This window comes from Bufo bufo, chromosome 4, assembly GCF_905171765.1.
Source record: "Bufo bufo chromosome 4, aBufBuf1.1, whole genome shotgun sequence".
NCBI classification, from domain to species: Eukaryota; Metazoa; Chordata; class Amphibia; order Anura; family Bufonidae; genus Bufo; species Bufo bufo.
The window spans coordinates 535,703,826-535,720,333 of record NC_053392.1 but is presented as its reverse complement, the minus strand read 5'-3'; the positions used below and the strand labels follow the sequence as shown (position 1 = coordinate 535,720,333).

Here is a 16,508-nt window from a genome sequence, read left to right as displayed (position 1 = left end):
TGCAAAGGGTTTATATATTCCTACCACATCTCAGTTGGAGTTCCTGAGAGGCTGTGAACAGGTGAGCTCTTTGCACCAGTTCACATGCGGCGCTGGACGGCGGCCGTCTCTGCTTCTGCGCCGTGCTGGTGGAGTGATGGGACCCGGGGCCCAGGTGGCCTCACTGTACAGTGGGGCCACTGTGCGGCTGCTGGATCCCATTGCCTGCTGGAGCGGTGTGGAGGCGCGGTGGTCGCCACACGGCTCCGCGCCATGGTTAGAGTAGGTTCCCACTTAAACAAGAGGCAACCTTGTCGCGGAAAGTGGGCCTATGCTCTTTGATCAAACTGTATACTAATTGCCTCTTTATAGTGCACAGCAAATGATTGATAACAGTGCTGTATAGCCATGTTTTATCATAAGAAATGCTGAAAATTGAAACCAGTTGTATTATCAGAAGCATAGGAATGAGGATGTGCGATTTAGATTCACTCTACATATTAATACTATACTATACATCCAGACTGCCCTCATTAGTAATGGTGCCCCCAATAGTGATAATACTTCCCAAGATAGGCCCCATTAGTAGCAATGCCCTCCATATTGCATCAAATAATAACACCCCTACAGTACTCTAGTAGTAATAATATCACCATAATGCTCCCAGTGGCTCTAATGTCCCCCTGTAGTGCCCCCCTCTAGTTCCAATATATAATGCTTCCCCCCCATAGTGCCAATATATATATAATGTTCCACCATAGTTCCAGTAGTTAATGCTCCTCCATTCCTCCCCAGTAGTGCCAAGTATATATAATGATCTCCTTCCCCCCATCCCTGGTGCCCCCAGCAGTGTGGACATTTTGTATAAAAACAAAAACACCTTACTCCGGTCCCCCCGCCGCTGCCTGCAATGCAGACCACAGTTTTATTTGTGGCTTGTGTAGCTGCGTCCTGATGCATGCGGTCCCAATGACATCACCAGTCCTGCTCCGGGTCTCACATGATGACGTCATCATGCGAGACCCAGAGCAGGAGTTTGCGGTGATGTTATTTCAGCTTCTTGCTCTGTTCTAATGCCTCACAGGCTTGAGGCCTGAGACTTGTGAAGTTGGACCACCATGAGAGTGCCCCCCTTTATGGGTAGCAAAGTGGCACCCTAGGCAGATGACTACCCTCCCCCATCCATCGTCCCGGCCCTAATTCAGAACACATTACTGCAGGAGGTATAACAGTAGAGGACTATAACTCCCAGCATATCTATTATTTAATATCAGAGCACATTACAGGAGTATAAGAGGATGGGACTACAACTCCCAGCATGTCCAAGCCATTATTATGTAATATCAGAGTACATTACAAGAGGAGATATAAGAGAAGACTGCAACTCCCAGCATGTCCAAGCCGTTACAGGGTGTTGTAATGTACCCTGATATTATATAATAATGGCCTGGACATGCTGAGAGTTGTAGTCCTCTCCTCTTATACCTCCTCTTGTAATGTACTCTGATATTACATAACAAGCTGGACATGCTGGGAGTTATAGTCCTGTCCTCATACCTCCTCTTGTAATGTACTCTGATATTACATAACAGGAGGTATAAGAGGAGAGGACTACAACTCCCAGCATTTCCCTGGCACTTACATTGAATCCATACTTCTTCACATGCATCGCTGGTCTTTTTCTTCATTACTTTACTGCACTGCTGAGCTCCGCCTCCTGTTCTGGTCACATGATGGTGGCAGCATTGTTGAACCCAGGAGCCTTCCACCACAGAACCCAATCACACCTTCTCTCTCTTGATTTGCCCATATTCTAAATCCATCCTCTTTAGGTAGAGTACCCTTTGAAGGAAGAGTTTCTTACCAACCCTCCAGAGTCCATTCTCAATCATCACTTCTACCTTTATCCTTTGATGTTTCCTTTCAGCCTCTGTAGCCTGTATCTGAAAATGACAAACTTTTTGGAAGTCTACTAGCCCTAAGCCATCCCGTATCACACAGACTTCCACTTAGTGTAGACTTCAGGTAATAGTTTAGCCTTTACAGCATCAAGCAGCACCAGGGCATCAAACCTCTTTCATACACTCAGCATTCATTATTGAAATTTTTTTTTAAACATTTTTGCAGACTTTGCTTAGGGTACTTTCACACTAGCGTTTTTCTTTTCCGGCATAGAGTTCCGTCACAGGGGCTCTATACCGGAAAATAACTGATCAGGCATATCCCCATGCATTCTGAATAGCGAGTAATCCGTTCAGGATGTCTTCAGTTCAGTCGTTTTGACTGATCAGGCAAAAGATAAAACCGTAGCATTCTACGGTTTTATCTCCGGCGAAAAACACTGAAGACATGCCTGAATGCCGGATCCGGCATTTTTTCCCATAGGAATGTATTAGTGCCGGATCCGACATTCAAAATACCGGAATGCCGGATCCGTCCTTCCTGCCTGCGCATGCGCAGACCGGTAAAAATTTGACAAGCGGAGAGACGGATCCGTCCTTGCAATGCATTTGTGAGGCGGATCCGTCTCACAAATGATTTAAGTCAGAGGCGGATCTGGCGGGCAGTTCCGACAACGGAACTGCCCACCGGATCACACTGCCGCAAGTGTGAAAGTACCCTTACGCGCCTAGTCTCAGTGATGTAAAATATATATATGCCAAATTTCAAGAAGATTGGATAATATTTAGAGGTTGCATAGTTTGATCAGTTTTGTAAAAGTAGGCAAAAGATTTTTCAATGTTAATTACTTTTATTGGGAAAACTAGAAATCACAAACCTAAAATAATATTATAACTAGACACTAAGATTAATAGGTAGTATGATAGGCAAAACATGTGTTATAGTAATCAACTTTGAACGATGCAATCCCTTCTTTTGTTAGCTTGGTGACGACTTTTCTGTGATGCTCGACTACCCTCAACAAGAATTGTTTTTGTTGTTTGTCCCTGACCGATTCGTTAAACTTTTTTATCAGAGCAATTCCTCTTTCTGCGGTATCATTGACCACCTTAAGAGCGTTCACATGGCTTCTTCTGTCACATCGTGGATCCCAAACAATTCAAAGAACGTCTTTGTTTTAATAGTAACGAAATAGCTCAGGTCTTTTCCTTCAAAAACTAGGTTTTTACCCTCTAATAGTTTCATTTCCTTTTTCTTTGCACGTTTGGTTTCTAGTCATATTTTCCTTAACAGCCTGAATAATACATTCGTCCAAAAAAGCCAATCCTACGTTTGTTTCTGACAGATACCGTCTGCATCTGGGTAAGTGCTCAGAAGCTGTAGCATATCCAAATCATTCTTTGGAGCCCATCGACTTACAATTGCCTCGTGCAAAAAGTGAACATATATGAGGCTGACAAAATGTGCAACCCGTTTCATTCCTTTCAATTCTCATTGAGGAATATTCAACTTTTTAGTAAAGAGGACAATTTTAAGTGCATATATTGCCTTTGCCATCAACCTTGCTTGATGCAGAGCCCCTGGGATCCTGAAACTGAAGACCAATCTCCTAGGTACAGGAGTGAGAGTAGTAATAAAAGTGATCAATGTGTGTGACCCCTAAATGTTATCCAATCTTCTGGAAATTTGGCATATATATCTTTTACACCACTGAGACTCCGTGCATAAGCAAAGTCATATGAAAATCACATCTTTGAAAAAATGAAACACCCTAGGGCAGTGATAGACAAACTGCGGCTCTCCAGCTGTTGCAGAACTACAACTCCCAGCATGCAAAGACTGCCTACAGCTTTCAGCCTACAGCAGGGCATGGTGGGAGTTGTAGTTTTGCGACAGCTGGAGAGCCGCAGTTTGCCTATCAGTGCCCTAGGGGATGGGATGCCACATGGCAACTTCTTTGTTCTCTATAGGATTCAAAATCCTCCATCAATGCTGATCATTTCTCCTCCTTCAACTTCCATCAATCACTTTCATATACAATTTTCACCATACCTCAACTTGCACCAGCCTATCACCCTTTAATTAACTTTCCTTTTCCTTCAATACACTTATCCACAAACTTTCATTTAATCTATCTCCTACTGCACTTTCCTTCTTATGCAGTTCCGATATGCAGCCTCTAGGGGGAACTCTTACACAATACTATGAATTTCCGGATAATACCGGATATTTCTGCTACACAATATCACAAAATGCTTTCAACTTTCTAACTGGAACATTTTCCTCTCTTTCAGGCATTAGCTAAGCCTCTGTTAACATCTCATTATATCCTGTAACATTAGAATTGCCCCGTTTTCTTTATTAATATTTTACTAATATTCTTCCTAGTAGGGACACACAGTCTTAAAGATATGCAGCCTGTTATCAATCCAAGCGATACTTATCCTACAGAACACACAGTTTTAAAGATTTTCGGCTGCTATCTAACCTGATTAGGGTACACACATTACTATTTATCCTTCCTAATCGGGAAACCACAAAAATATTTAACCTAGATTCTTCCTAACTAGGAAACCACACTTTTTATTTTAACCTAGATTCTTCCTAATTGGGAAACCACAAAAAAAACTGAAACAAAAAAAATTCAAACAAAAATTCATCCAATTAGGGGAACTTAAAACTATATAATCTAGATTCTTCCAATTAGGGGAACTCAAAAACTACATAATCTAGATTCTTCCGATTAGGGAATACAATCTCACTGGGATCCAATTCTACATCACGGATATTAAGCTATCAGATGTCTACCAATTCCAGCTTAGTTCCAGCACGTCCTACCACATAAAGAAGATATATTCAAATGGGTTATTTCGTTCTAATGGACAGATCAACTATAATTTGAACCCTTCTATCAAGATAATACCAATTCAACTCTTGAAAATCTACTTGGGCAAAAGGCTCAGAGAAGGTATGTAAGAAAATAAAGCTTTCTTACCTTGCTGCATGTGGTTTTGCACAATTCCTCTCAAGGCGCTTGAATCGGAAGCTACGCAAGCTTTTTGCCCACCCAGGGATGCCAAATTGTTATCACAATTCATGCGATTCTCATCTTCTTTGTCTGGTGCCAAATCAGTTAGAAGTATAAGTATGAGTGCACCATACTGCTTTCATAATGAGACCAGACACACAAGTTGGTTTCATGAAAGCATCTTCTCATCCCCCTGAGCAAGAGCTTTATTCAAGTTACTTTCACTTAAATAGCAGACGGTCGTGTGCATAAGCCCTAAGAGTCCTAAGGAATTGGAGTAGGACAGCACCACTTACTTGAAAGCAATTCACTATTGGCGGCGGTGCTCGTGGCGTCAGGTCCCGGCCTCAGGGACCTCCCAACAACGTAGACAAGCTTTAGAAAAGTCACGGCACTCTCGAACTTCAATCCAAAATTAGTGTTTAATCACACCGAAAGATACAGGAACGTTTCGACACACAAGTCTTTCTCAAGCTACATAAGATTTACAAGTGTATCCCAAAAAATATATAGGGGTATAAATCAATGCAAATTGGTTGGGGGGTTGTACCACAGAAAAATCAGGCCCTCCCCCTATAGACTCACCCAATCGTGAACTTCAGTCACTATATTCAATTAATACATCAATTTAACAACTGTGTATTTCCATTAAAATAAAGCATACCATGTATCAGAGTAGAGATCTCATCCGGCATTAGGCGTGCATTGAGTGGCGTCTTCTGCATGTCAGTGCGCATGCGCGAGTTAACTGAACGGGAATCCCGAAGGTCATGTGTTCAGCCTTGCGGTCACATGATCGGGAGTCCCGGAATTAACATGGCGCCCTCCACCACATGACGAGTCATGTGACTGGGCGTCCAGCTGGTCTCCTGGCAACCACAGGTCCTGCACCCACAAAACTATGTTATGCACGGCCCTGTTTAGCGATAAACTCCAGTGTGGAAACTTAATCAGATGTACAGACGCCACTCCCCCCACGCATAATGAAGGTCCAGATTATATATGTAGGAACAATACAAATATTAGCCCATAACCAGCGACGGAGGAACCAGTCCATAGTAGGTATCATATATAAAATATAATACTACTAAGACAATGGTTATGTCCCTAGCTGGTTTATGTACTGAGTATAGGGTGTACCACACCACAGATAATTACAGAACCCCTTTCTACAAAAAAGGAGTTGCACCAAGTACATAGGTGGAGATATTTCCGAGGGATTGCAACCATTGTGGGCTGAACAGTGTCACTTAGGGTAAACTAAATCATATATACAAAGCCTTATAACCATGGGCATCTCTCCGCACAATCCCCAATGGTTTCCACCAACGGGATGTGCCGGAGGAACGCCCCTTTAAATATGATAAGACAGGGAATACTGGGGCCACACACATCATCCACCCCGGTCAAGAGGAGGTGACAAATGCCGGCCCCTGCCTGGTCTGAGCCCAACTACATATGTAGAGGACTCCTACCCTGCTTAACCCCATTTTGTCCTGTAAGTGGCTTGGATAAAGGACCACTCAAACCCTGTATAGATAACCCCCCATGTCATCACCCCTCACTCTCGAACCATGTGGGCTGTGCAGCTCCTCAAGGAGAGAGGATCAAAAAATTTGCAAAAATGCCTATTGTTAATATAACATCAAACTCAGAACATACGTCCAGCACATGGTAAAAAAACTAAAATTAAATTAGTATAGCAAAATAATTCCACTGGCCGGCTCCCGAGTCACTGATATTGCGGGCTGTGTTTGGTTCTCCACTCGGATGTCACATGGCAGCCGGATCACAAGTGTAGTCCCATTCTGTACATCAGATTAAGTTTCCACACTGGAGTTCATCGCTAACAGGGCCGTGCATAACATAGTTTTGTGGGTGCAGGACCTGTGGTTGCCAGGAGACCAGTTGGACGCCCAGTCACATGACTCGTCATGTGGTGGAGGGCGTGTGTTAATTCCGGGACTCCCGATCATGTGACTGCAAGGCTGGACACATGACCTTAGGGATTCCCGTTCAGTTAACTCGCGCATGCGCACTGACATGCGGAGGACGCCACTCAATGCACGCCTAATGCCGGATGAGATCTCTACTCTGATACATGGTATGCTTTATTTTAATGGAAATACACAGTTGTTAAATTGATGTATTAATTGAATATAGTGACTGAAGTTCACGATTGGGTGAGTCTATAGGGGAGGGCCTGATTTTTCTGTGGTACAACCCCCCAACCAATTTGCATTGATTTATACCCCTATATATGTTTTGGGATTCACTTGTAAACCTTATGTAGCTTGAGAAAGACTTGTTTGTCGAAACGTTGCTGTATCTTTCGGTGTGATTAAACACTCATTTTGGATTGAAGTTCGAGAGTGCCGTGACTTTTCTAAAGCTTGTCTACGTTGCCAAATATAATCCACATTACTAAAGATGTTAGATGCTGTATTTGGCAGACACATAGAAGTGGGTGGAGAAATGGTCGCACATGCACACCACTGCCCCATTCTTATGGAGCACAGTAGGACCCCCATTCTCATGGTCCCCAGTGATCGCATATTGTGGATAGTGGTTAAGTATTATTAGTGACATAACCCCTTTAAAGAGGACCTGTCACCTCTCCTCACATGTCTGCTTTAGTAACCACTTACATTCCCCATGTAATGACAGAAAAAGAATCGGCCACATCTGGTCGGGCTTGGGCGGTAGAGCCCGCAGCACACTAGTGAAGCAGAGACAGCGGCATGGGGGGAGCAAGGGAAGTAAGTACTATGTAAAAGAGCGTCTATACACAGGTTAGCACCAGAGAACGCTTTTAAAAGGCATCAGCAGATTTGTACCTATGACACTGGCTGACATGTTACATATGCACTTGGCAGCTGAAGACATCTGTGTTGGTCCCATGTTCATATGTGCCCGCATTACTGAGAAAAATGATGTTTTAATATATGCAAATGAGCCTCTAGAAGCAACGGGGGTGTTACCATTAGACCTAAAGGCTCTGCTCTCTTTGCAACTGCTGTGCCCTTTGAATTTTGATTGACAGGGCTAGGCACACATGATGACATATGCACTGCCTAGCCCTGTCAATCAAAGTGCATGGCAGTTGCAGAGAGAGCAGAACCTCCAGGTATAACGGCAACACCCCCGTTGCTCCTAGAGGCTCATTTACACATATTAATACATCATATTTCTCAGCAGTGCGGGCACATATGAACATGGGACCAACACAAATGTCTTCAGCTGCCAAGTGCACATGTAACAGGTCAGCCAGTGTCATAGGTACAAATCTGCTGACAAATCCCCAAATAAAAAAAAGTTTTCCAAATGTTTTTAAATGAAAAAAAAGAAAAAATCCCTTTCACATGTTTTGTATCGCTGCTTCCATCAGCGCACACGAAAAATATATGGTGTAGGGTACACGTTCACTACAAAGTAATCAATTCACAGCCTGACAGAACGTTAGTAACAAAAAACAATAAATATTTTATTAGGAAATAAGGGTGGGTATAGATAAAATCAGGCGTACAGGAATCAGTAGTGTGGAGAGGGAACTGCATACATAACAACCTGAAGCATACATTTATAACATTATTGACTTCACACGAACACAGTGAACATAGTAAAAAGAAACAGTTGCAGAATTGCTGTTTATTGCTTATATGTCATCTAAACAAACAGAATAAAATGTGATCAAAATGTCTTATACACTCCAAAATAGTAACAATATAAGCTACAAAAATCTGGCTCTTACACAGCTCAGTCAAAAGAAAAATACAAAAGTTGTAGGTTTAGAGATATTTATCTATCTAAATTGTTTTCTGCATGTGTGCTTAGTCCTATAGATGTTCTCCCAACTGAACTGATGTGATTTATGTGACTGTTGTAAAGCTTGTGATCTGCAGTGATTTTACGGGCACTTTCCCATCCTTAGCTCTGTTTGGTTACCTACACATAGCATCTCTTCTCATGTGCCTTGCTTAACTGATTAATTGGTTAATGAGCTAAATTACCCCTAGTTCGAGGATCACACTCCCTATAAATGTAGACACAGTCTTAGGCCTCTTGCACACAGCCAAGCAATTTGCGTTCCCCAATGCACAGGCCCCATCCGTGCGGCAGCCGCAACGGATCCAGACCCATTCAACTTGTATGGGTCCGTGATCCTTCTGCACCATAAAAAAAAAAAAAAAAATAGAACAAGTTAAAGTTTTTCTCTTTGCCCTTTTACTCCTCCATTTCACTCTTTCTACATCAGCCCCTCTCTCCTCTCCTGCTCCATGTACAGCTTACATGCTTTATTCACTTTCTTGAATCATCTCAACCCATCATGTCTTAGTGTGCAGCACCATAAGCTCCCTTACAAATTACATAGCCATCTGCTCTTTCTCTTCGTACTTATCCTTCTAACTTCACGGGATATCTCTCCTAACCCTGGTCCACCATTATTTAAATTTCAACCTATTCCCCATCTCCCATATAAACCCTGCTAGGCTCAAACATTTGTTGTGTGTCCCCTCTTTCCTCTTTAACTTTGCGCTCTGAAATCCATGATTGGTGTGTAACAATCTCCCCTACATTCACAACTTCTTTCATACTAATTCTTTTAACCTGCTGGTTCTCACAAAAACTTGGATTCATGTGACACTGCTTCTCCTGCCATTCTCTCTGACAGTGGCCTACATTTTTCAGATACCCCCAGACCACACAGCAGACACAGTGGTGGAGTAGGTGTACTTCATTCTCCACAATGCACTTTCCAGGTCATTCCCTCAGTACCATCACTCTCATTCCCATCTTTTGAGGTCCACACTCTCAGACCCATTTATCCTCTCTCCCTCACAGTGTAGGTAATTAAACGGAAGCCAAAACAGAAACAAACATGACAAACGGATCTACTTTATAGATGGAGCCGTTCGAACGGATCAGTTTAAATGGTTTCCCGTTCGCCTCCGTTATTTTATTTGTGTGACAGATCCATTTCAAAAAGATCCGTAAAACGCTAGTGTGAAAGTAGCCTTACTGTCCCACTAGCTCACCCACCCAGTTCTTTGATCATTTTGCTGCCTGGCTGCCACACCTCTTGTCTCCTACCAAATCTCATTTTGGGTGACTTTAACATCCCCATAGACAGTCCTATCTCACTGTTTGCTTCCCAGCTTCTATCTCTATCCTACTCTCTTGGACTTTCACAACTTTCAAACTGTCAGACTTGACCTGGTCTTCTTCTGGCTGTGATCCATTTCCAACTTTACTAACTCTCCTCTCCTGCTCTCTGACCACAGCCTACTCTCCTTCACTGTTACAAGTTCTCATCCATCTCAGCACACTCCTGCTTATCACACATTCAGAAATCTACATGCCATTGACACTAAGAAACTTACAGACTCTCTACAGTCATCACTGCCCCAAAGCTCTTCCCTCTCCTCTTCTGAACTGGCTGCAAAACACTATAATGACACCCTCTGAAGTGCCCTGGATGAAGTAGCACCCCCCTACACTCAGAACCTCCAAATAGAGACGAAAGCAACCCTTGCTTTTGTCTCAAACTCGCTTCCTCCAGCAATGCTCCAGAAATACCAAACACCTACGGAGAAAAACTCGCACACCACAAGATTTCTTCCTTTACAAATTTATGTTTGGTCTTCAACTCGCCAAACAAACATACTTTGGCACTTTTTACTCCTTCCTCAATCCAAAAGTGAAGGCACCTAGTACAGACCTCTATGAGTACAGACCTCTATGCTGATGATCTAGCTACCTACTGTACTTCAAAGAGAAAATTGAAAATATCTGGCAGGAAATCAGCTCCCAGCCTCTAAGTGTCATCAATGACTGCTCATGCCGCCTGCTCCTCAAAAACATCTCTAGAATCCTCCATTTTCTTACAGTGTAAACAACATTTCTGTCTCGATTACTGTAACTCATTATTAATTGGTCTCCCCCTCACCAGACTTTTCCCTCTCCTATCTATCATGAATTCAGCAGCCAGGCTCATCTATCTGTCTAACCGCTATGCCAATGCCTTTGCCCTGTGCCAGAAAGCGCTATGCCAATGCCTCCGCCCTGTGCCAGTTATTGTACTGGTTGTCCATACAGTAACAGGATTCAATTTAAACTGCTCATTCTCACCCACAAGGCTCTCCACAGTGGTGCACCTCCTACATCTCTTCTCTCATTTCTGTCTACCATCCTATCTGTGCCCTAAATCGCTATAATGCATAGTAATCCTGAGAGCGCCGAACTGATTGCTACCCCATGCTGCGCGACGTTTTAGGGGTCGCGCTCCCTTAATCATGCGTGCCTGTGCATTGTAACCATGCGCTTTAGGCCCCTTGCACACAAACGTATGCCCTCCGAGACAAACGGTCCGTAATCTTATGAGTGCAGGACAATAGTCCCGTGGGTGGCCCGATGTGCACAGTAGTAACCTATGATGCTGTGTACTCTTGTGCACACGATGTATGCTGCTCCGCGACATATGGCCTGCTCACGGACGTATGTCTCGGAGGGCATACGGTCGTGTGCAAGAGGGCTTAAATACAATCTCTTTCCATCATCATCATTTCACATTTACATATATTCATTGATGGCTTCAGTTTTCACAGATATACAGTACAGACCAAAAGTTTGGACACACCTTCTCATTCAAAGAGTTTTCTTTATTTTCACGACTATGAATGCATCAAAACTATGAATTAACACATGTGGAATTATATACATAACAAACAAGTGTGAAACAACTGAAAATATGTCATATTCTAGGTTCTTCAAAGTAGCCACCTTTTGCTTTGATTACTGCTTTGCACACTCTTGGCATTCTCTTGATGAGCTTCAAGGGGTAGTCACCTGAAATGGTCTTCCAACAGTCTTGAAGGAGTTCCCAGAGATGCTTAGCACTTGTTGGCCCTTTTGCCTTCACTCTGCGGTCCAGCTCACCCCAAACCATCTCGATTGGGTTCAGGTCCGGTGACTGTGGAGGCCAGGTCATCTGGCGCAGCACCCCTTCACTCTCCTTCATGGTCAAATAGCCCTTACTTTCAAAGTTTTCCCAATTTTTCGGCTGACTGACTGACCTTCATTTCTTAAAGTAATGATGGCCTCTCGTTTTTCTTTACTTAGCTGCTTTTTTCTTGCCATAATACAAATTCTAACAGTCTATTCAGTAGGACTATCAGCTGTGTATCCACCTGACTTCTCCTCAACGCAACTGATGGTCCCAACCCCATTTATAAGGCAAGAAATCCCACTTATTAAACCTGACAGGGCACACCTGTGAAGTAAAAACCATTTCAGGGGACTACCTCTTGAAGCTCATCAAGAGAATGCCAAGAGTGTGCAAAGCAGTAATCAAAGCAAAAGGTGGCTACTTTGAAGAACCTAAAATATTACATATTTCAGTTGTTTCACACTTGTGGAATTATATACATAACAAACATGTGTTAATTCATAGTTTGATGCCTTCAGTGTGAATCTACAATTTTCATAGTCATAGTCAAACTCTTTAAATGAGAAGGTGTGTCCAAACTTTTGGTCTGTACTGTATATTGTCTAATATTAGATTTATGTTTTTAATCCTACCTTTTTTTCTCTTTTTGTCTATCCGATGTACCATAAACTACATGGACATCAAATGCCGTAAACTACATTTTTTGTCATACATGTAGAAAAATGGCGCATTGGGATTTTACACCCTTGTGTTGGGTGATACCGTATATTGAATCTGCTTTTAAAATTAAATTGCAGTTAGTACAGCATAAACATGGGAAGGTTCATTTCTTCCTTGCAACTAAAAAAGTCTGTTTGTTTTTCTTTTTTGTTCTGATGTCACCTCTGATAAGTGTACTCCCTACAGTTCTACCTCTCCGATATGAAAAACAAGGTTTTTCTTTAAATAGATTGCCATATTTTTTATCATGTTTTAATAATCCACAATATTTATTTATAGCATTTTTTATGAGAGTCCCGTGTCTATCATACAGTAGGTCCCTATATACAGGCAGCGATTATCCTTGGCCTTTTTTTCTTTTCTGACGAATAGATCTTCACATGAAATTTTGTCCAATTCACTACTGTTTTTAAATTTCCCTCTGTAACCACGATCGGTGAATTTTTTAGCTAATGTTTTTTTTATGCTTGTCATACTCGTGGTCCATTTTAGTGATGCCTTTTGCTCTAATAAATTGACCTTTTGGGATATTTTTGAATACGTGTGGGGGTGATAGCTGGAATATAGCAATATATTATTTCGATCAGTTGGCTTGGCATATAGTGTAGTATTAAATCTCCCATTGTCTTCTTTCTTAGGCTGAGTTCACACTTGAGTTATTTGATCAGTTATTTCCATCAATTATTGTGAGCCAAAACCAGTAGTGAAGCCTCCACAGAGATCAGGTATCATGGGAAAATGTCCTCCTGTTCTTTTTTTTTTTTTGAACCGCACCTGGTTTTGGCTCACAATAACTGATGGAAATAACTGATCAAATAACGGAAGTATGAACTCAGCCTTAGGCTACTTTCACACTCGCGTTTAGTGCAGATCTGTCATGGACCGATCCCTTCAGATAATACAGCCGTCTGCATCCGTTCAGAACAGATCCGTTTGTATTATCTTTAACATAGCCAAGACGGATCCGTCTTGAACACCATTGAAAGTCAATGGAGGACGTATCCGTTTTCTTTGTGCCAGATTGTGTCAGAGAAAACAGATCCGTCCCCATTGACTTACATTGTGTGTCAGGACGGATCCGTTCGGCTCAGTTTCGTCAGACAAGCAGCGTTTTGGTGTCCGTCTCCAAAGCTGAATGGAGACTAAACGCATTCTGAGTGGACCCTTTTCCATTCAGAATGCATTAGAATGCAAACTGATCCGTTTTGGACCGCTTGTGAGAGCCCTAGACGGATCTCACAAACGGAAAGCCAAAACGCGAGTGTGAAAGTAGACTTACATCTAGGAACTGTATAGTATTAGGGTGTTAGTGCAAGTGAAATTTTATAGTTTCATGGCAGGAATTTAGATAATAATTGAATTCCATCAGTGACTGTTCCGTACCCTTCCACAGTAGAAATACACTGCTCAAAAAAATAAAGGGAACACTTAAACAACACAATGTAACTCCAAGTCAATCACACTTCTGTGAAATCAAACTGTCCACTTAGGAAGCAACACTAAGTGACAATCAATTTCACATGCTGTTGTGCAAATGGGATAGACAACAGGTGGAAATTATAGGCAATTAGCAAGACACCCCCAATAAAGGAGTGGTTCCGCAGGTGGTAACCACAGACAACTTCTCAGTTCCTATGCTTCCTGGCTGATGTTTTGGTCACTTTTGAATGCTGGCGGTGCTTTCACTCTAGTGGTAGCATGAGACGGAGTCTACAACCCACACAAGTGGCTCAGGTAGTGCAGCTTATCCAGGATAGCACATCAATGCGAACTGTGGCAAGAAGGTTTTCTGTGTCTGTCAGCGTAGTGTCCAGAGCATGGAGGCGCTACCAGGAGACAGGCCAGTACATTAGGAGACGTGGAGGAGGCCGTAGGAGGGCAACAACCCAGCAGCAGGACCGCTACCTCCGCCTTTGTGCAAGGAGGAACAGCAGAAGCACTGCCAGAGCCCTGCAAAATGACCTCCAGCAGGCCATAAATGTGCATGTGTCTGCTCAAACGGTCAGAAACAGACTCCATGAGGAACCGACATCCACAGGTGGGGGTTGTGCTTACAGCCCAACACCGTGCAGTACGTTTGGCATTTGCCAGAGAACACCAAGATTGGCAAATTCGCCACTGGCACCCTGTGCTCTTCACAGATGAAAGCAGGTTCACACTGAGCACATGTGACAGACGTGACAGAGTCTGGAGACGCCGTGGAGAATGTTCTGCTGCCTGCAACATCCTCCAGCATGACCGGTTTGGCATTGTGTCAGTAATGGTGTGGGGTGGCATTTCTTTGGAGGGCCGCACAGCCCTCCATGTGCTCGCCAGAGGTAGCCTGACTGCCATTAGGTACTGAGGCCCTGGGTTCCTCCTAATGCAAGACAATGCTAGACCTCATGTGGCTGAAGTGTGTCAGCAGTTCCTGCAAGACCAAGGCATTAATGCTATGGACTGGCCCGCCCATTCCCCAGACCTGAATCCAATTGAGCACATCTGGGACATCATGTCTCGCTCTATCCACCAACTTCACGTTGCACCACAGACTGTCCAGGAGTTGGCAGATGCTTTAGTCCATGTCTGGGAGGAGATCCCTCAGGAGACCGTCCGCCACCTCATCAGGAGCATGCACAGGCATTGTAGGGAGGTCATACAGGCACGTGGAGGCCACACACACTACTGAGCCTCATTTTGACTTGTTTTAAGGACATTACATCAAAGTTGGATCAGCCTGTAGTGTGTTTTTCCACTTTAATTTTGAGTGTGACTCCAAATCCAGACCTCCATGGGTTGAAAAATTTGATTTCCATTTTTTTTATTTTTGTGTGATTTTGTTGTCAGCACATTCAACTATGTAAAGAACAAAGTATTTCAGAAGAATATTTAATTAATTCAGATCTAGGATGTGTTATTTTTGTGTTCCCTTTATTTTTTTGAGCAGTGTATATCATCCACATAGCGTAGCCATGTAAATGATGTTTCTAATTTTCCATCATTGAAAATATGCTCATTCTCAAATATTGCCATGAAAATATTTGCAAAACTTGGCGCAGCGGAGGACCCCATTGAAGTTCCCCCGCAGCTGCAAGTAGTGATGTTCATTAAATCTAAAATATTTTTTTGTAAGGCTACTTTCACACTGGCGTTTTGGCTTGCCGTTTGTGAGATCCGTTTCAGGGATCCCACAAACGGTTCAAAACGGATCAGTTCAGCCCCAATGCATTCTGAATGGATAAGGATCCGTTCAGAATGCATCAGTTTGGCTCCGTTGCGCCTGCATTCCGCTCTGGAGGCGGACACCAAAACGCTGCTTGCAGTGTTTTGGTGTCCGCCTGGCGATGCGGAGCCAAACGGATCCGTCCTGAATTACAATGTAAGTCAATAGGGACGGATCCGTTTTCACTGACACAATATGGTGCAGTTGGCACTTTTGGACTTTCACATATTAGGGTATTCACAATTTTTTCATCTATAATTCCACTTTGAATGAACTCATTCAATAATATTCTAAGTTCCTTCCTGAATATAGGAGTAGGGTTTCCTTTTAATTTTTTATATACATTATTATCATTCAATTGCTTCCTTGCCTCTGCTATATATGCCGCTCGATCCATAATGACAGTTGCCCCCCCTTTGTCTGCCCTCTTCATTAGTATTGATGTGTCATTTTTGGAAGAATCCAATGCCTTTCTTTCATTTATTGTACAGTTATTATAACCTTTTGGAGCCTCCATCCACTTGGATGTGACTTCACTGGTAACCGCTTGCTCAAAGGCTTTCAGCATATCGCTAGGTATGTCCTGATCGAAAAATACAAGCAAAGCTTCAAAAGAGTGAGTATTATTTATTCCTCACGAATAACCTTTTGAATAAGACTTATAAGACTGAGTAGATTATGTAGATATAATTGTGGAGCCTGAGTGAGGTTCTGAATCAGGTCGTGGTATG

The 16,508-nt window shown here is 42.9% G+C and overlaps 1 long non-coding RNA gene across 1 annotated transcript; it reads right to left on the bottom strand.

Moving 5' to 3' along the window:
* Positions 1–8,558: 8,558 nt before the first annotated feature.
* LOC120999011 lies at positions 8,559–13,976 on the bottom strand. The gene is made up of 3 exons (XR_005778504.1): positions 13,851–13,976; positions 11,072–11,075; positions 8,559–9,928 (listed from the first exon to the last, which is right to left on the bottom strand). It is a non-coding gene; the product is annotated as an uncharacterized LOC120999011 (long non-coding RNA).
* Positions 13,977–16,508: the final 2,532 nt, after the last annotated feature.